Source organism: Dysidea avara, chromosome 8, assembly GCF_963678975.1.
Source record: "Dysidea avara chromosome 8, odDysAvar1.4, whole genome shotgun sequence".
In the NCBI taxonomy this organism is placed as follows: Eukaryota; Metazoa; Porifera; class Demospongiae; order Dictyoceratida; family Dysideidae; genus Dysidea; species Dysidea avara.
Window position 1 is genome coordinate 18,397,171 of NC_089279.1, and position 22,693 is coordinate 18,419,863.

A 22,693-nucleotide genomic window follows, 5' to 3' on the forward strand; every position below is an offset into this window, starting at 1 on the left:
TTGCAATGGAGAAGTATTACGTTCTTGAAAGTTTAATTCATCAACTTTTCAATGGTCAATAGTCCTTGTACATCATGCCTTTTTTGATCACGTGATACATCTTTGTATTTTGTACATGTAATCAAATAAATATTTTGAAAAATGGTCATTATAAAAATTTCAAGTTACTTGTTGCAGTTCTCCAACGTATAAACCTGTGGAAAAACAGTCACATTTAAATTGGTGAATTTAAAAAAATCTTTATCACGCACACACTACACACACACACACACACTACACACACACACTACACACACACACACACACACACACACACACACACACACACTACACACACACTACACACACACTACACACACACACTACACACACACACACACACACACACACACACACACACACACACACACACACACTACACACACACTTCACTACATATTCACATAAAAATAAAACACTACAAGGTATGGTAATGGTTGTTTACATTGGTTAATTTTGTGGTGTGCCACATATAGCAACAAGGGAAATGTGTATCTGTGATCAAGAATTTAATTTAGTTTGTAATATCAATCTTTGTCAACTAGAGAAGAACTGGCTATTGGTAAAAAGCGAGGGGTAGCCAATGCCTTGGGAATCTTGTATGCTATGTGAGAAATCCAATCAGAAATACACAAATATGTTAGAAACCAAATCCTAAATCCAAAATCATGTAAAAATAAAGGAGAAAGTGAGTTTAACAAAGTAGACAATGATCGATCATGAATAACTCAGTAGAACAAGATGTAGATCAACAACTGTACAGGTAGTTACTAGTTAGCAATATCACTAAATGCTTTTAAAAATACATAAAGATTGGGAGTCTCGTATACGCCAGTTTGGTGCTTTGCTTGGGCATTGGCAACCCCTCTGGTACACCATTTCTGTGTTTTGCGTGGGCGTTGGCTACCCCTCGGGAAAAATAAAATAATGAAAGACTATACAGAAGCTGATCTGTACAGAAGATGAGCCCTGCACAGCTACGTGGGCTTCTTTTTACAAAGCATACACTCACCTTATTTGCACATTGCCCAATCATCATCATGGACGCTTCCACCTCCCACCGTGCACTAAAGTAATAGAAACAAACATCATTAAATAATATAAGCATTAATATTATTATAGCATAACACAGCAGCACAATATTACAGCATGATAAACAAACCAAAGTATTTATACAGAAAACTATGTCATAGACATTTAATCGTCTTTGAGCAAGGCCATTTTAACGAAGGCGCAAATTGGGCGTGGGCGTGGGCGGGCAATTCATTACATTCTTTTCGCCGTTTATAACTATCACTGGCAAACTAATGCATATACTATATCAAAGAACGTATATATTTAAACAGTTGTATGATACTTATAGACTGTTTTTTCACTGTCAACCACTTCTTGCGCGTGGGCGACGCACCACCCCTCCCACCCACCCACCCCCTATATGATATACGTGCTATACAGCTGAGCATATAAAAGTTGCTAAAATTAACAGGTTTTTGTAGAATCAATTTTATTTTTAAAATTCTAATTGAACAAACAGTACATTTTCATACTGTAGCTGAATGACATTAAAATACATTGAATTGTCTGATATGTATACCATCTTATATTCCTCTTTTTTCACAGTGTAAAGTAGTGGACTGACAGTAGGACCTCATGAACACTTGTGTGTAAAATTCAGGTGAATTTGTGTTTAGGCATGAGGCTATTATGCTCCAAAAAGTGAGCATTATGCTTTTGAGCAGTGCTCAAAAAATCACCTATTATGCTTTTGAGAATTGCCCATTATTCCCAAAATTATGCCACAATAGTTGGCTAATAATGCCAGTTTATTGCTGTATCAGACCATTTTCAATGATGTTTAAGCTTCCAATAGTCTTAATTCTTTAGCTGGTTGCTGTATTAGAGTATTTCGTTTCAATGTGACTGCTTTATTAGAGTAAATGATATTCAGTGACTGTTCTATTAGAGTTTCTGACTGCTCTATTAGAGTATCTCGATCTTTTTTAACGGAATTGTGCAATCTGCAGATTTTCCTACTGTTAAAGCTTTATAATCACCTCAAAATGCTAGCATAATTCCTGATTCCCACACATACCTATTATGCCCGAAATTATGCCGGCATAATCGCCGCAATTCCTATTTGTGTTGCCTCCTCTAAAGTTTAGGATTTGGCACAAAATTTACCTGGATTTCCATTATTATAATTTTTTGCCATTAACCTACCATCATCACCATATGCATTTCTTGGCCACTACCTTGGATTTTACATTTTACATCTTGTTTCACCCTGGTGTTTTTGAAAGGGACGCAGCTTGGCTGTTTTCGTTTAGATATTGAACACATTATTTTCAATGCTACATATGTGCATACTTGCAATTGATCCATGTGTTAATTATTCAAATATATAAAAGCATTAATTGCTACAACACAACAATGTTTATTATAATATGTTAAAGATTTTAGCTAAGCATTTACAAATATTGTTGTTAAGAGTGGAAGGGTACTATCATGTTCTACATAGTGTGCAAGTAATAATTTTATAGTTCCTGAAAATATAAAAGGTAAGGTGCGTGCAAGTTAAATGTATAAATGCAAATCAGGTCTGTCAGAGAACAACAACCTGATGTTTTCCTTTGTCTGCTCATCAACATTGTTATCAAAAACAGTCAACAACTGCACAGCTTCATTATGTCTTACTGCTTCAGCAATTTGTACTACTCCATCAGTTTGGAGGTCATTACCACCAAGTAATAGAATATTTAGACCATAATGTATTGCTATGACATCACAAATACTACTAGCAGCTTCTTTGGTGATGTTGTTATTACTAAGTGTTAATACTCTCAGAGTACAGATAGTTTTCACAGCTTCCAATATTTCAAGTACTCCACTAGTTTCCAACATGTTATTACCAAGGTATAGTTCCTCAAGGTTTGTGCAGTGTGAAATAACATTGGCTAATTCAAATGCACTTTCTTTAGTGATTCTGTTGCTGAACAAATTCAGGTTTCGTAGATTTTCTTTACCACAAAGTACTTCAGAGAGTCTAGAAACACCTAAAGATTGCAATTGATTGCCACCCAGCATTAAGTCTTCTAACCCACTATTGTTCTTAATAACTGCAGATATTTCTTCTGCTACATGCTCAGTAATTCCAGTTCTACACAAGCTCAACAAATTCAGTTTAGAGTGTCTTTTTAAAGCATCAGCAATTCTTACAACACCATTATTTAATAAACAATTCCCATCCAGCCATAACTGTTCTAGTGAGTTATTACTGTTTATCACAGTTGCTATGGCAGCAGCTGATTTACTGCTGATATTGTTGTAACTCAGATCAAGTATTAGCAGTGTTTTAAGGTTTTGTAATGAGTTTAATATTAGTGTAGCTCCGTCATCACGCAGTACATTACCCCTCAGCCACAACTGCTCCAGTGCATCATTGTAAAACAAAGCAGTGGCTAGTTCAACTGCAGCATATTCTCCAATGTTGCTGTATTCCAAATCTAATACTTTCAGTTTCTTTATTACTGGAACAAAGGCTTGAGCCACTAGCGTTGAATCCAACTGCTGCAGATTTCGGTGAAATAATTTTACAGTAGACAATAAGATGCTGCTTAGTTTTAAGCATTGGTCAATAACATGTAGAAATTTGTAAATTGTTACATATGTGCAGAATGGACGATAACGCCATGAAAATGAAAATCTCATGTAGTATAGGAACAAGTACTTCTGCATTTCCATACTTACAACTTCAACCTTTTCACTTTTATTACAGAATGTCTCACAATTTGAAGAATTTTGCAACCCATCAATACAACAAACATAAAAATATTCATCATTGCTTAAAGTGATACCACCAAAGAATAGTGCCTGGAGGGTAGTAATACTGCCAGTAACAGATGCCAAATTAGCTACCATAGTTGAATCACAACTACTGCGAGATAATTCCAATACTTGTAAATTTTGAAAATTCCTGCACTTATTAACAATATATAATAACCCATTCTTTAGAAGATTACCACCTAACCAAATCTGTTTCATTGTGTGATTACCAGAAATAATCGCTACTATACCATCAATTGACAAATTGGGATAGTTGCTATGATTAAGGAATACATTTTCTAATGAAGGTACACATGATAAAGGTGTAGCACCAAGACCAGTATGCAAATCATTGCCACCAATACTCAAATGACGCAACTCACTATTATTACTGATAACTGGTAACAGGTCCTCTATCACCAAATACATGTTGTTATCACCTAAGGTTAGTGACCGTAGACTGCAAATTCCTTTCAAAGCTTGCAAAATTGTAACACCAGATGACTGTAGGTTATTATTAAACAAGTCAATAAATTCTAGATTACTGTTGCTCTTGATCACATCTGCCAAATCAGAAACTACTCTACGTGAAAGGTTGTTATTATTTAAGTTCAGTGCTTTCAGGTTTGAAATCCCTTTTAATGCTTGCAAAACAACAACTGCAGATGATTGCAAATCATTGTTGCTCAAGTCCAGCATTTCTAATTTGGTATTATTGTTAATTACATTAGCTAATTCAAAGACTACTGCTCCATGTATGTGATTCCTACACAAATTTAACTCTTTAAGAGTAGAAACTGTGGTTAAAGCTTGTAAAATTACACCTGCAGATGACTGTAAATTATTACCACCCAGGGATAACCATTCTAGACTAGTATTATTGGCAATCACATCAGCTAAATCATACACCACTTTTCCTGTCATGTTGTTGTCATTTAAGTTTAACTTCTTTAAATTGGAATTTCTTTTCAAAGCTTGCAAAATCACAGTACATGATGACTGTAACTTATTATTAAACAAGTATAATTCTTCAAGCTGAACATTATTTTTGATCACATCTGCCAAGTGACTCGCTACTTCTTCTGACATGTTATTGTCATTTAAATCAAGAACTTTAACATTTGAAACTCCTTTTAAAGCTTGTAAAATTACACCTGCAGATGACTGTAAATTATTACCACCCAGGTATAACCATTCTAGACTAGTATTATTGGCAATCACATCAGCTAAATCATACACCACTTTTCCTGTCATGTTGTTGTCATTTAAGTTTAACTTCTTTAAATTGGAATTTCTTTTCAAAGCTTGCAAAATCACAGTACAAGATGACTGTAACTTATTATTAAACAAGTGTAATTTTTCAAGCTGAACATTATTTTTGATCACATCTGCCAAGTCACTCGCTACTTCTTCTGACATGTTATTGTCATTTAAATCAAGAACTTTAACATTTGAAACTCCTTTTAAAGCTTGTAAAATTACACCTGCAGATGACTGCAAATTATTACCACCCAGGGATAACCCTTCTAGACTAGTATTATTGGCAATCACATCAGCTAAATCATACACCACTTTTCCTGTCATGTTGTTGTCCTTTAAGTTTAACTTCTTTAAATTGGAATTTCTTTTCAAAGCTTGCAAAATCACAGTACAAGATGACTGTAACTTATTATTAAACAAGTGTAATTCTTCAAGCTGAACATTATTTTTGATCACATCTGCCAAGTCACTCGCTACTTCTTCTGACATGTTATTGTTATCTAAATCAAGAACTTTAACATTTGAAACTCCTTTTAAAGCTTGTAAAATTACACCTGCAGATGACTGTAAATTATTACCACCCAGGGATAACCATTCTAGACTAGTATTATTGGCAATCACATCAGCTAAATCATACACCACTTTTCCTGTCATGTTGTTGTCATTTAAGTTTAACTTCTTTAAATTGGAATTTCTTTTCAAAGCTTGCAAAATCACAGTACATGATGACTGTAACTTATTATTAAACAAGTATAATTCTTCAAGCTGAACATTATTTTTGATCACATCTGCCAAGTGACTCGCTACTTCTTCTGACATGTTATTGTCATTTAAATCAAGAACTTTAACATTTGAAACTCCTTTTAAAGCTTGTAAAATTACACCTGCAGATGACTGTAAATTATTACCACCCAGGTATAACCATTCTAGACTAGTATTATTGGCAATCACATCAGCTAAATCATACACCACTTTTCCTGTCATGTTGTTGTCATTTAAGTTTAACTTCTTTAAATTGGAATTTCTTTTCAAAGCTTGCAAAATCACAGTACAAGATGACTGTAACTTATTATTAAACAAGTGTAATTTTTCAAGCTGAACATTATTTTTGATCACATCTGCCAAGTCACTCGCTACTTCTTCTGACATGTTATTGTCATTTAAATCAAGAACTTTAACATTTGAAACTCCTTTTAAAGCTTGTAAAATTACACCTGCAGATGACTGCAAATTATTACCACCCAGGGATAACCCTTCTAGACTAGTATTATTGGCAATCACATCAGCTAAATCATACACCACTTTTCCTGTCATGTTGTTGTCCTTTAAGTTTAACTTCTTTAAATTGGAATTTCTTTTCAAAGCTTGCAAAATCACAGTACAAGATGACTGTAACTTATTATTAAACAAGTGTAATTCTTCAAGCTGAACATTATTTTTGATCACATCTGCCAAGTCACTCGCTACTTCTTCTGACATGTTATTGTTATCTAAATCAAGATCTTTAACATTTGAAACTCCTTTTAAAGCTTGTAAAATTACACCTGCAGATGACTGTAAATTATTACCACCCAGGGATAACCATTCTAGACTAGTATTATTGGCAATCACATCAGCTAAATCATACACCACTTTTCCTGTCATGTTGTTGTCATTTAAGTTTAACTTCTTTAAATTGGAATTTCTTTTCAAAGCTTGCAAAATCACAGTACAAGATGACTGTAACTTATTATTAAACAAGTGTAATTCTTCAAGCTGAACATTATTTTTGATCACATCTGCCAAGTCACTCGCTACTTCTTCTGACATGTTATTGTTATCTAAATCAAGAACTTTAACATTTGAAACTCCTTTTAAAGCTTGTAAAATTACACCTGCAGATGACTGTAAATTATTACCACCCAGGGATAACCATTCTAGACTAGTATTATTGGCAATCACATCAGCTAAATCATACACCACTTTTCCTGTCATGTTGTTGTCATTTAAGTTTAACTTCTTTAAATTGGAATTTCTTTTCAAAGCTTGCAAAATCACAGTACAAGATGACTGTAACTTATTATTAAACAAGTGTAATTCTTCAAGCTGAACATTATTTTTGATCACATCTGCCAAGTGACTCGCTACTTCTTCTGACATGTTATTGTCATCTAAATCAAGAACTTTAACATTTGAAACTCCTTTTAAAGCTTGTAAAATTACACCTGCAGATGACTGTAAATTATTACCACCCAGGGATAACCCTTCTAGACTAGTATTATTGGCAATCACATCAGCTAAATCATACACCACTTTTCCTGTCATGTTGTTGTCCTTTAAGTTTAACTTCTTTAAATTGGAATTTCTTTTCAAAGCTTGCAAAATCACAGTCCAAGATGACTGTAACTTATTATTAAACAAGTGTAATTCTTCAAGCTGAACATTATTTTTGATCACATCTGCCAAGTCACTCGCTACTTCTTCTGACATGTTATTGTTATCTAAATCAAGAACTTTAACATTTGAAACTCCTTTTAAAGCTTGTAAAATTACACCTGCAGATGACTGTAAATTATTACCACCCAGGGATAACCATTCTAGACTAGTATTATTGGCAATCACATCAGCTAAATCATACACCACTTTTCCTGTCATGTTGTTGTCCTTTAAGTTTAACTTCTTTAAATTGGAATTTCTTTTCAAAGCTTGCAAAATCACAGTACAAGATGACTGTAACTTATTATTAAACAAGTGTAATTCTTCAAGCTGAACATTATTTTTGATCACATCTGCCAAGTCACTCGCTACTTCTTCTGACATGTTATTGTCATCTAAATCAAGAACTTTAACATTTGAAACTCCTTTTAAAGCTTGTAAAATTACACCTGCAGATGACTGTAAATTATTACCACCCAGGGATAACCCTTCTAGACTAGTATTATTGGCAATCACATCAGCTAAATCATACACCACTTTTCCTGTCATGTTGTTGTCATTTAAGTTTAACTTCTTTAAATTGGAATTTCTTTTCAAAGCTTGCAAAATCACAGTACAAGATGACTGTAACTTATTATTAAACAAGTATAATTCTTCAAGCTGAACATTATTTTTGATCACATCTGCCAAGTGACTCGCTACTTCTTCTGACATGTTATTGTCATTTAAATCAAGAACTTTAACATTTGAAACTCCTTTTAAAGCTTGTAAAATTACACCTCCAGATGACCGTAAATTATTACCACCCAGGTATAACCCTTCTAGGCTAGTATTATTGGCAATCACATCAGCTAAATCATACACCACTTTTCCTGTCATGTTGTTGTCCTTTAAGTTTAACTTCTTTAAATTGGAATTTCTTTTCAAAGCTTGCAAAATCACAGTACAAGATGACTGTAACTTATTATTAAACAAGTATAATTCTTCAAGCTGAACATTATTTTTGATCACATCTGCCAAGTGACTCGCTACTTCTTCTGACATGTTATTGTCATTTAAATCAAGAACTTTAACATTTGAAACTCCTTTTAAAGCTTGTAAAATTACACCTGCAGATGACTGTAAATTATTACCACCCAGGGATAACCATTCTAGACTAGTATTATTGGCAATCACATCAGCTAAATCATACACCACTTTTCCTGTCATGTTGTTGTCCTTTAAGTTTAACTTCTTTAAATTGGAATTTCTTTTCAAAGCTTGCAAAATCACAGTACAAGATGACTGTAACTTATTATTAAACAAGTATAATTCTTCAAGCTGAACATTATTTTTGATCACATCTGCCAAGTGACTCGCTACTTCTTCTGACATGTTATTGTCATCTAAATCAAGAACTTTAACATTTGAAACTCCTTTTAAAGCTTGTAAAATTACACCTCCAGATGACCGTAAATTATTACCACCCAGGTATAACCCTTCTAGGCTAGTATTATTGGCAATCACATCAGCTAAATCATACACCACTTTTCCTGTCATGTTGTTGTCCTTTAAGTTTAACTTCTTTAAATTGGAATTTCTTTTCAAAGCTTGCAAAATCACAGTACAAGATGACTGTAACTTATTATTAAACAAGTATAATTCTTCAAGCTGAACATTATTTTTGATCACATCTGCCAAGTCACTCGCTACTTCTTCTGACATGTTATTGTCATCTAAATCAAGAACTTTAACTTTTGAAACTCCTTTTAAAGCTTGTAAAATTACACCTGCAGATGACTGTAAATTATTACCACCCAGGGATAACCATTCTAGACTAGTATTATTGGCAATCACATCAGCTAAATCATACACCACTTTTCCTGTCATGTTGTTGTCATTTAAGTTTAACTTCTTTAAATTGGAATTTCTTTTCAAAGCTTGCAAAATCACAGTACAAGATGACTGTAACTTATTATTAAACAAGTATAATTCTTCAAGCTGAACATTATTTTTGATCACATCTGCCAAGTCACTCGCTACTTCTTCTGACATGTTATTGTCATCTAAATCAAGAACTTTAACATTTGAAACTCCTTTTAAAGCTTGTAAAATTACACCTGCAGATGACTGTAAATTATTACCACCCAGGGATAACCCTTCTAGACTAGTATTATTGGCAATCACATCAGCTAAATCATACACCACTTTTCCTGTCATGTTGTTGTCCTTTAAGTTTAACTTCTTTAAATTGGAATTTCTTTTCAAAGCTTGCAAAATCACAGTCCAAGATGACTGTAACTTATTATTAAACAAGTGTAATTCTTCAAGCTGAACATTATTTTTGATCACATCTGCCAAGTCACTCGCTACTTCTTCTGACATGTTATTGTCATTTAAATCAAGAACTTTAACATTTGAAACTCCTTTTAAAGCTTGTAAAATTACACCTGCAGATGACCGTAAATTATTACCACCCAGGTATAACCCTTCTAGGCTAGTATTATTGGCAATCACATCAGCTAAATCATACACCACTTTTCCTGTCATGTTGTTGTCCTTTAAGTTTAACTTCTTTAAATTGGAATTTCTTTTCAAAGCTTGCAAAATCACAGTACAAGATGACTGTAACTTATTATTAAACAAGTGTAATTCTTCAAGCTGAACATTATTTTTGATCACATCTGCCAAGTCACTCGCTACTTCTTCTGACATGTTATTGTCATCTAAATCAAGAACTTTAACATTTGAAACTCCTTTTAAAGCTTGTAAAATTACACCTGCAGATGACTGTAAATTATTACCACTCAGGGATAACCCTTCTAGTCTAGTATTATTGGCAATCACATCAGCTAAATCATACACCACTTTTCCTGTCATGTTGTTGTCCTTTAAGTTTAACTTCTTTAAATTGGAATTTCTTTTCAAAGCTTGCAAAATCACAGTACAAGATGACTGTAACTTATTATTAAACAAGTATAATTCTTCAAGCTGAACATTATTTTTGATCACATCTGCCAAGTCACTCGCTACTTCTTCTGACATGTTATTGTCATTTAAATCAAGAACTTTAACATTTGAAACTCCTTTTAAAGCTTGTAAAATTACACCTGCAGATGACCGTAAATTATTACCACCCAGGTATAACCCTTCTAGGCTAGTATTATTGGCAATCACATCAGCTAAATCATACACCACTTTTCCTGTCATGTTGTTGTCCTTTAAGTTTAACTTCTTTAAATTGGAATTTCTTTTCAAAGCTTGCAAAATCACAGTACAAGATGACTGTAACTTATTATTAAACAAGTGTAATTCTTCAAGCTGAACATTATTTTTGATCACATCTGCCAAGTGACTCGCTACTTCTTCTGACATGTTATTGTCATTTAAATCAAGAACTTTAACATTTGAAACTCCTTTTAAAGCTTGTAAAATTACACCTGCAGATGACTGTAAATTATTACCACCCAGGGATAACCCTTCTAGACTAGTATTATTGGCAATCACATCAGCTAAATCATACACCACTTTTCCTGTCATGTTGTTGTCATTTAAGTTTAACTTCTTTAAATTGGAATTTCTTTTCAAAGCTTGCAAAATCACAGTACAAGATGACTGTAACTTATTATTAAACAAGTATAATTCTTCAAGCTGAACATTATTTTTGATCACATCTGCCAAGTCACTCGCTACTTCTTCTGACATGTTATTGTCATCTAAATCAAGAACTTTAACATTTGAAACTCCTTTTAAAGCTTGTAAAATTACACCTGCAGATGACTGTAAATTATTACCACCCAGGTATAACCCTTCTAGGCTAGTATTATTGGCAATCACATCAGCTAAATCATACACCACTTTTCCTGTCATGTTATTGTTACTCACATCAAGAAGTTTAAGAAATGAAATATTTTGTAAAGCTTTAAAAATGATAGCTGATGAAGACTGAAAATTATTATTGCCCAAGAGAAATACTTCTAGAAAAATGTTAGCTCTGATAGCATTAGCCAAGTTAACTGCAACTTTTTCTGTCATGTCATTATTACATAGATCAATATGAGTTAAAGTGTTTATAGTACTGAAGGCTTTTAGGGTAGTTAATAATGCTTCACAGTCTTGTTTCCAGCAATGAGTAATGCTTATAATCTTAAAACTTTTACATTTTATCAGGAATGACGAAATAACATTTGCAGTTCCATCAGTAATGTAACAATCCCTTAATAACAGAGCAGTTAATGACTCATTCATTGCAAGAGCATCACAAATTTGAAATGATTTAGCTCTGTATGCTAATAATGTAGTGCTGTTTACTAGCATCACTGCAAGATTTCGATTGTGCTGTAATTCTGCAACTACATCATGATAAGCAGTTTCATGTGTATTTTTATCAATCAGATATATTTCTATTAGCTGATCAACACCATTATCAATTCTGCAAAGTGATATGTATAGTTTAATCCAGTCAAATTTAACAACTTGGTTGAAAAACTGTTCAAAAAACAAGAATCCGTCATTGCTTTTAAATAGAACATTTTGCTCCCGGAGATTTCTCATATTGTCTTTGAAACATAAAACTTGAAAAGTACCAGTAATATTAGAAATGGTGATACTCTTCAATCCAGAAACATCTTCAAACAAATTCAGATTTTTCAATACTGACAAAATATTGCATTCAGAATCATCACATGATTCAGATACATGAATATAATTTAACATTTCCTGAAATTTATGCATACGTGATCTGTTGATCTGAATGAACATAATCCATGTATGCATATAACTGTTGAGAAAGAAAGTCTTTTTAATTAAACTAAATTGTTCAGAAGCATTAAGTAAGTTTGCATAGTGAGCTGCTAAGTATTCTTGAATTGACAAGTGCACGAAATTATAATAAACATGCTTTTCAATTTTGTATTTATAGTTTGTAAATTGTACAAAGTTTAATAAACCCAACCCATGATAATTTTTGAAAGCCAATGCAAAGTTGGAGCATATACTTTCAACATCTTCTTTTGTAAAAACATTCTTTTGAAGTTTTATTGCTTCAAAGGCAAACTTTGAAAGATTAGCCACGTACTGTTGATGAATCTTTGGAAGAGTCTGCAAGGACAATGTTGGCTCAGGCAAGTCACTATCATCCAACTGTTGTGAAGGTAAATTTCTGCTCAGTTTTTTCAAATAACGAGTTATGGATAAACCAACAAATTTTTCATACAATTCAGTTTCACTCTTTGGTAATTCATGATCACTAAATTGTTTAAAGGTACACACTAGAATTGTTAACATGAGTGGCACATAACAAGCACTGTTAATGCTAGGATTATCAGAGAAAAAGGTAGTTAGCTGCTGCTTCATTTCAATAGGTAATTCTTGTTCAATATATGCTTTTTTACTATCTTCAGTAAAACCAAGCACTTCCACTGTAATGTCTGAAATTTTTTGAAGTTTTTCTGATGCTACTGGACGGGATGTGACTACTACTGTGCATTGTGATAAAATTTCATTTTTTAATATACTGTGAACAAGTAAATTTTCATCAGTACTATAAAATTCATCATACCCATCTAATATTATTGTGATGTCATTATTATTTCTTTTCATTAATGTTTCAGCACACTGCTCTGATAGGCCAGCTGCTGATGGTTTAAATTTGTAAAAGTAATGGATCAAATCATTTATATCATATATCTTTTGCAATTTTGGGTCACGTAAATACAGCAAGAGTACTAGTGAGTTATCACTCAGTAGTGACCCTTTAGCCCAGCAGTATGCAATTTCTTTACACAGTGTTGTTTTTCCCATGCCTGGGGCTCCATTGATTAGTATCAGTTTTGGCTTTTCATAAGTTCCATCTTTATTTTGAATTTGGTTAAATATGTCAGAAATTTTATGAGTTTCAAACTTTTCATCATGAACCTGAGAAAAATTTTCAAATGTTAGTGAAGAAGATGGTAATCCATCAGCATACTGCATCAAACCTCCTCTCATAATTCTAGAAATTTTTGATATTTCTTTTTCATCGCGATGTTTATGATGACGTATGAGGAGCACATTTGCAAAATGCCCAGGATAAAGTAGTTGCCATATGTCATCTATATCATCATCTGGAGTACGGAACCTTGTTTGCTTGTACCATTCTTTCAGATGACTAGAAACTGAGTCCCACACTTGACCTTAATAAAATAAATTAAAGAACATTATTATGTACATACAAAATAATCATTGATGTGATAAAAATCTAAAAGATTTAAATATGACACAAACTAGTAACAACTTAAATGCATGTTGCATATTACGTGTGCAAAGGAACACATTTATATGCAGAAATGCATCACTATCCCAGTGATTAGGAATATATACTGCATGTATGTACTTGCATTTGCCAATCTAGTGTACAATTGGTGCTGTACCATGAAAAAATGTGGGAATTTACAGGCTCAATATCTGTTGAAAATAATGTAACTCATACATACTCTCTAATGTAATTAATTACAACTTAAAGACGCAATGGCAGATCCAGCATGAGGCATTTGGAGAATATACGCCTCCCCCGACATTCCTTTCAGGAAGAGCTATATTAATTGATATACAAGTAAAGCCAAGAATTACAGACATATCGAATACTGAAATGCAGACATATATCTCCTCCCTTTACTGAAAATTCACTTTAAACTAAACTCAAACTGTAACTCCATGCATAGTAAGCACCTCTAAAAATATTTTTTGTTTGGCTAGTGTTTAAGACATCATAACAGGTTAAAACTTCACAACCATGTGCAAAAATCAACAGTGAGACACTACTAGGAGGTGACTATTTGCTGTTTTAGGTGGTTGGAGAATCTACTCTCCCCAACCACCTAAAACTTGACTTGTTGTGCCCCTTGCCTTGCCAGCTCTTGCCAATGCACAGTAGTGCACAGTAGGGATATTCACTTATTATTATTTTACAGTATTTGGACATTACATACTACTCTGATCCAGCTTGTTTCAGTACTTTTATTGCAGCACTATACACTGTCCCTACTCTAATTTAAAATTCCTAATTTTTTCTTATACTTGTTTGTGAAGTTTTTTGCAAGCTCATGACCACTAAATAGTCTGCTTTTTACAAAACAAGTCACAACATTTTAAAAGAGTTAATCACAGCACTATTATACTAGATTATGACTCATACAATAACAACTGATCAGTGGGCGTGGCTCTACATAAGCCTGCAGACAATAATGGACGTGGATTTGTGCATACCTACGGACTGATGAATGGGTGTGGCTACCATATGTCTACAGACAGTAATTTATGTAAGTGGGCGTGGATTCGTGCATACCTACACAGTGATGAATGGGCGTGGCTACCATATGTCTACAGACAGTAATTTACGTAAGTGGGCATGGCTCACAAAAGAAGGAGAGCTATGCTATAACGTGTAGTAACATGTCCACATTTAATTTAGCACGTGCGGTCAGACCCGAATAACCTGTAAAGCAGGACCTGGATGACCTGACTCATTGTTACTAAATAACTATAGGCAGTGGATATCCGTCCGGCAGTCATGTGAATAAAATCCCTAACCCTAACGTGACGTTTGCCTGTTAAGCACAATGATGACTTCCACTGTCTGTACTAAGGTAAGTTTTTGGGTGAGTTTGAGGCAAGCTAGGGTTGGAGCAAGCGAAGGCATCCCGGCGAAACCGGGCCAACCCTAGTTTGCCTCAAACTCACCCAAGAACTTACCTTCATACGACTAGTGTGTTTGATACTCGAGTCATGGGTGACACTGCCGGAATGATATCAAACAGAAATAGTGTCCAGCTGCCGGACGAATATCCACTGCATAAACAATATTATATTGACTTACACATCACCATGAGTTGCTCTCTCTGATCGATATCAACAGCAATTGCTCACAGAGAAAGGCTGAAATTCAGTATTGTGACAAAAGATCATTGTTTCCAGGTATTACAGTCGCAGCTGTATTCAACTGAGAGTTAGTTAAACAGGTAACAGCAGCTAGCAAAATGTTCTGAAGAAGTCGATTGTTTACATTGGTAACCCTAGCTATGTTCAGTCCATTGCACAGTGCTGCAAGTGAAGAACAGTAAAGAAGGGCCTCTGCAATCAAACCAGTCACCACGGAAAAATAATATAGGTGATTCAAGTGCCCCAACTATCAATCACTGACTCGAAAGTGAAATGGCCAATACACTTTGCTTTCAGCCAGCTACACAGCATTACTAACAAAGTGCAGTAGGAGAAGTGCCTCTGCAATCAATCCAGTCACCACGGAAAAATATGGATGATTCCCATTTACAAATGCAGGAAAGCCATCAAGCTAGCATGAATCAATACCTTGGACTGTCAGCAAAAAAAAATCTGACACAAGGGAAGAAAATTTGTGAGTCCATCGTGCACTGTACATACTGCAGTATGCAAAAGGGCACCAGTCAGGCTGAAGCAATGTCAAATAGTGAAAAAATCAAGCCTGTAGCATTAGCTGTTATATAAGGCATTAGTCAGTCGATCAATCAGTCAGTCAGTAGCAAAAAAAACTTCACAGAATAAAAAAAAAATTCCATAGCAACTTATTTAAAACCATTCTGGAGATACTTTTGGGTTTGATTCTACCTAATCAACACTGCCAAAGTGCCATGAAGCTATTGTGAGGCTGATGTCTGGTCAATACTTTCTTTGTGAAAAGGTGCTAACCTTCATGATCCCTAGTATACTGTACAGTACTACTGTACTGTATGATAGTTTTCTTTCACTTAAAGTGGCACCATGAAACTTATGAAAATAGTCACTTTCACTTACAAATGAAGTAGAAGCCCTTTCAAACTTGATAATTTCTTTCAATGATTGGCTTTAAAAGTATAGACAAACAAGTGGAAGAAAAATTACATGGCTAAAGTAGGGATTAAATTTGCATATCACATAATGACTTTCCTAGTTTCTTCACTTTTTATTGTACTGGTCCCTACTGGGATTGCTACACCATCCATATATACCTCTGATCTATTGCTAAACTAGGGATTAAATTTGCACATCACATGATGATCTTTCTGCTTTTATAGTAATGGTCTTGTATATTTCCTCCCACTTGTAAATATTTATTGTCCTCTGCCATACAATACCAAGAGCCTCCGTGTCTGCCATACATAATAATACTAACCACTACATGGCACCACACTAGTGTCACAATCTGTTTTAGCATCTGCTATACAGTATACATACCTTCACTAGAATTTGGTAAGGTACAAGGCACTGTATGAATAGCCTTCACAGCATCAGCTAGTTTGCCCCATGTAGCTGAGAGGTCTTTTTTCACCCACTTTTGTAACATCACTTTACATCTCTCCTCACAACTGTTGGGATGGTCAGTGTTTATTATGTCAAGTTGTGAAGGTAGGAATCCTAGGGCTTCTCCTAACTCCCTCCACTTTGCTGCACAATATGGCACAACACATGTGTTAGTGTCATGTGCCTCTGGTGTATCATCTCCTGTAACAATACATGCACAATATAGTTACCCATACAATTGTCGAAGTGACCTCTGTATGAGTACAGTGTAGGATGCCACAAAAGAAAAAAGCAAGCCCACTGCCATTAAAATTTATAACATATCTTCATTGCAGAGTCTTGGTGTATCTAACACTAAATCTACTGTTAAAACTACCTTTACAGAAACACCAAGAGCCCATAAGTGCCACAAGGAAGTAACGATATTACAATAACTAAACCTGATTTTTGGCCTGCTTGCATGCCAGCCCAACCACATTCAAATGGCTAGAGGTTCAACGATACACTGTGCATCCACTACTTTAGGCCAAATTAGGGTGACATGTAGATCCAATGAGTATCTGTCTTTAGAATAGTTGGTAATCATGGAAGCCATATCAAGGTGTTAATTATCTTCATCAATACTTTTCTTACAGGTATGGGTATACATAGATGTCACAAAAGATACGTCTTATGGTACTGCAAGGGGAACAGACAGCTAACCACACCCCTTAATGATATTTCATACCTCCCAAAGTGAGATCAAGACACTGTAATAAAGCAGTTACCCTAATACAATAGTCATGTTCGATATTTTAATGGCATAGTCACAGTATAATCGATTTTTGATGGTTCATGGGTTTTACAGTATTGTTAAAAATCAGAAAAGTTTCCTTCGCCTGTGTTTTTCATATAGTCACTATAGGGGACATGTGTAAACATCAGTGATACATATGTATCTACACAGTATTTGAGAATTAAGTTCCTCTCAAATGCACTGCAGCATATCTCCCTTAATAAACAACTTCAATTATTGCACTTGAAACCACGTACTTAGCTATCTATCACCAATGTAGAATGAGGAGATCTAGAGGATGAACTCATAACACATATGTACTGGTACAATGGTAGTGTGATGGATGCATAGCTAACTCTTTGCATGCAGCAGTACTTTCAATTTTAGTGGGCACCACCACATTTTGCTCACCACAAAAAATTAACTATGAATAAGTTAAATTGCCACCTACTGGGAAAGTTCACCCATCAAAACTTCCCCTATATAAGTTATCCTACAGCAATGCTATAAACAAAATAATGTATCAAACTTTTATGTGAATGATGGTATCACAACATAACCTAATGAAAAATCCTTATGTTTGCGCTGAAAAAATTTGTACCAATGTAGCATTACCACCATTCACATATCCTGTTTCACCACTTTTTATTGCTTGGATCCCCTACTTCACTTGTAAAATAGCAAATACACTTACATTAATGCATGCATAATATTTAATTAGAGTGTTCTATAATTAGAATTTGGTTGGTGCCTTGTATCTTCTCCAACACGCACATGTATATTTGTTAGAGGCACCCATGAAAGTGACACAGTGTTTGCTGGTACTATTGTTGTTCTCCATGGTGTTTATCATCTTTTAGCTCACTTTTTCACCGCCTTGAAGACTAGTAATAAGCGTCATTTAGAAATAACGGACGATTCTTCATATAATCAGATAAATGAGCTGTGTAATGTCATTTGATGTTGACACATTTGTTGCTGAGCCATCAAAGATGGTTTATACAAAAATATAGAATTTTCAACTAGAGTAGGGACCATAGCACATCGTTAAAAGGTACAGAAACAAACTGGAGTAGTGCATGATATTAAATCACAGTAAAACAATAAGAAGTGTTATACCCCTACTGTGCTCCAACACATATACCATAACAGAAATGCACAGCAGGGATAAACACTTCTTATTGTTTTACTGTAATTTAATATTGTGCACTACTCCAGCTTGTTTCAATACCTTTTATTGATGTGCTATGGTCCCTACTCTCTAGTTGAAAATTCCAATTTTGTGTACTTGTTTGTTAACTTTTTTTTTGTAAATATAAACTATTATGACTGGTGAACTCACGCATACCGAATTTGAAATGGCACCATGTGCCCCAGCTATATCAATTATCGTCTGAAAAGTGAAGTATCCGTTGTTGGCTACGTATGTTCAAACCGTTACACAGCATTTTGAATCAAAAACTGTTCAAAAAGCACCTCTGCAATCCACATATACCAAAAAAAAGAAAAGAAAAGAAAAAGAATTTCCCAGTTATATCAATTATCGTCTGAAAAGTGAAGTATCCATTACGCTTCGTAGTTGGCTATGTTCAACCCATTACACAGCAGCACGAATCAAGAACTGTTTGAAAAGCACCTATACTATCAAAATAACCACCATGAAAAATACGGATGATTTCCGTTATGAAAAAAGCCATCACATGCTGCTGCCAAATCGAAACTTTTCGCTGTCAGCAAAGATGAATGGGACACAAAGGAAGACACTGGTACGTAAGTCCATGAAGAATGCATTGTACATACTGCGGTATGCTAAAAGATGCCTCTTGGACCAAAGCAATGTCAAAAAGTGAAAAAATCAAGCCTGTAGCCTTAGTCGTTATCAAGTTACGCTTGTCTGAAGGCATCAGTCAGTTACTTACTCAGTCAGTCAGTTAGTCAGTCACTAGAACCATTAATTTTTTTTTTTTAATTCCGTAGCAAACCTTATCAACTACCTGCTATAGCTGAGGTGTTGTTAGACTATCATACATGGCCCACAAAATAACATAACCCAAAAACTAGCCTCAATTTCCCCTGATGACGATGAGGCAGTATTGGTTAGGCAAAACTAAGCCCAAACAAGCCTTCAGATCGACCCGCAATGCTTTCAACAAGTAGTATAAAAATGCTAAATAGGCTGAGTTGCAATGGGTTTTGCTTGAATTGAGGAAGACCTCAATATAGGTTTTGCTCTCTTTACACTACAATTCTCGAAACTGTTGGGGTAAGCCTCTGGTACTAATCCATACACTGTCAAAATCCTCTCTTCACTACCTCATAATCTGCACTCTGTTCCACTGAAAGTGTAGAATATACTTCAAGCGCTTTACCAACAACAACAACACTGCAACAGCATTGTGTGCGATTCAGGTGGCCAGTGGAGGTTGGTAGTGACCTTCTCAAAATGTATTATCTACTTCTTGAAACTGTGGAACCAATCATACATGTCAATGGACATCAAAGAATGAACTGGCACTGGTAGTAGTAGATGAGGACTCTGATGAACTGACTGGAGTACTCTTATTAAAGGTCCACTGAAATGGAAAATTCACTTGCCATTTTATTGAACAAATAGGTTATTTGTATCATGCAATGTACAAAAACACCTTTTTAATAATTCAATTATATTGTTATACTGAGATATTATGCCACAAAGTCTAGATATGTCACATTGTGATGCAAGACAAAGAACCGGAAGTACTGTTATTACACACTTTGCAATGGGAAAGGTAGATAAACAGTGAAAGTCTAATGTGCGGGTGGCAATACCAAGCTCTCCTCTTCAACTTCATAGTGTTCCAATATTACTTGAACGTTCTGCTAGAAAACAATAGCGGAATCGTTCTGTAGTTGCCTGTAGCAGCTTAGCCTGTGTGCTTTGCACTATCGAAGCTCATGTTTCATTACGCTTCACTGAAGTAAGATTAGTTCGATTTGATTACAAAGCTGGGTTAGCAGTACCATAAAACAAACAATGGTATCTATATTACACTTTCCAGAGTCGCTTCTCTGCCATATAGGGATAATGTCTTGCCAGTGGCGCTATCGCAATTGTTTTTCCTCGTGTTTCTCTACCTTCATCTGCTGTACTGGACCATTAAATGTATTCAAAACATTTAAGAAATAAACTTAGACGTGTTTCAACCACTGTACTGTTGATTTACAGTCTCTTTAACAGGCGTTCTCAAGCATTCTTCACCACAAGACCAGCGTAAATTCACTTACTGGCTTGTAGCTGCTTGCAGTACAAGTTCTCACCATGTTTTAAGTTGTCATGCTGGATATGAAGTGAAACTTAATCGAATCTAGTTGTACATGGACACTTCTGTTGCTTTATTGGCACCTCACGTGTACTAAAGTTTCTTTGTCTGATGCGTTATGATGTAATATATTTGACAAACCACAATATACTAGAATGTGCTATATCTACAAAACAAAACAAAATCTGACTAAATCACATGCACCAACCTATCCCACTTGTAGAAGGATGGATAATAGCCAAAGTGTATTTTACCATTTCAGTAAACCTTTTAAGCTCTAACTCTTTCAACTTTATCTGTAACTGTCAGGGTGTAACAGAGGTATGACATTGAGGTCTGGCCCTGTTTGTGGTCATTGTAAATGCTGAGGACACCTATTATCTGAAAAATGGGCTTTGGATAAGAAAAAAGGCAATGCCCTAGTGACCACTAGTGGCCATTCCTCCAGAAGAGTTGCAATTAACACCCCTGATATGTTTAAACCGGTTACATCGCAAGGGTCCATCTCTATTTGTGGGGAAAATTCTATACAGATTCTTCGTGAGACTGAAACATCTCAATCATTACTAGTTGAAGGAGTTCCCACACTCTCTGAACTACTGGAGAAACTGTCCTAAGTCATGGAGTTGAACTAGGCTTTTCTTGTGTTACCCTCCACAGAGTATTCTTGAAGTCAGATCTTGCATCTGGTCCTAGTATTGTTGGTGTTAGACCAACGTAACCTGTGGAAAAAGTGAGCTTGCTCCTGGGTAATGATTAGGGACCTGTCGATTTCGCCGGCAAAAGTTTTGGCATAATGGGTGGGTAAAAGCAATGAGCAAAATGCTGGCATAATAGGTGCAAATTTTGTGAAGTGGACATAAAAATTGCACAAAAGATCGAGATACTCTAATAGAACAGTCAGACGCGCTAAAATATCGACAATGCACAGCTAATTGTTACAGTAACAATCGAGATACTCTAATAAAACAGTCACACATGTTAAGCAATATTAGCTAGCCTCTTGCTTTACATGTTAGAAGTAATTGCTGATCAAGATACTCTAATAGAACAGTCACTTTAAGGCGAAACTGTAGCTTTGCAATTGGAAATATTCAATTAACAAAGATCAGTGCTGAGCAAAATTTATAATTCTTGAGCAAAATATGGAGCATAATAGGTGAAAAATAAAAGAATTGCTAGAAAGAAAAATAGGTGGGAAAAAAAGCAAAATAGACTGGTCCCTAGTAATGATTTAGATGGTGTCACAGTTACGGTTGATCTATGTTTATGTAATCTTCCTTGTGTGTCTGATAGCACTAATGAAACTTTATGGGGATTTCCTGGCTTATTCAGCAACTGCTACAAGAGCTTCCAAGGTACCTGTCTGTTATTATATGAGGTCTGGTGTACTGATGTGCAAGTGGAGATCACCCACAGTTGCTACTGATGAAGAGTGGCAGGTGAGTCATCAAATTGTTGTATCCAATTGTTATCATAAAGATTTTAACTCTAGCACAATAGTTGTCTTTAGCAGGCACTTGAGCATTGATAAAACGTATCAGAAAGTTTCGCTTCACTTTTACTGGCTAAGTATGTGGTAAAATTCTGTACACCCATCAAGTGATTCCAGAACCCCTCCCCTCCTGTAACTCTCTTGAAACCAATTCCAATGGTAGAGGAACCGTTCAGTACAGTGCTCGTCAATTGTGTCAGACCATTACCAAAGACAAAAGCAGGGAACAATTATCTGCTTACTACTATGTGTGTTACCACCAAATTTACTGATGCTATTATTAGATACCATGGTCTGTACACAATTGAGCTTTTG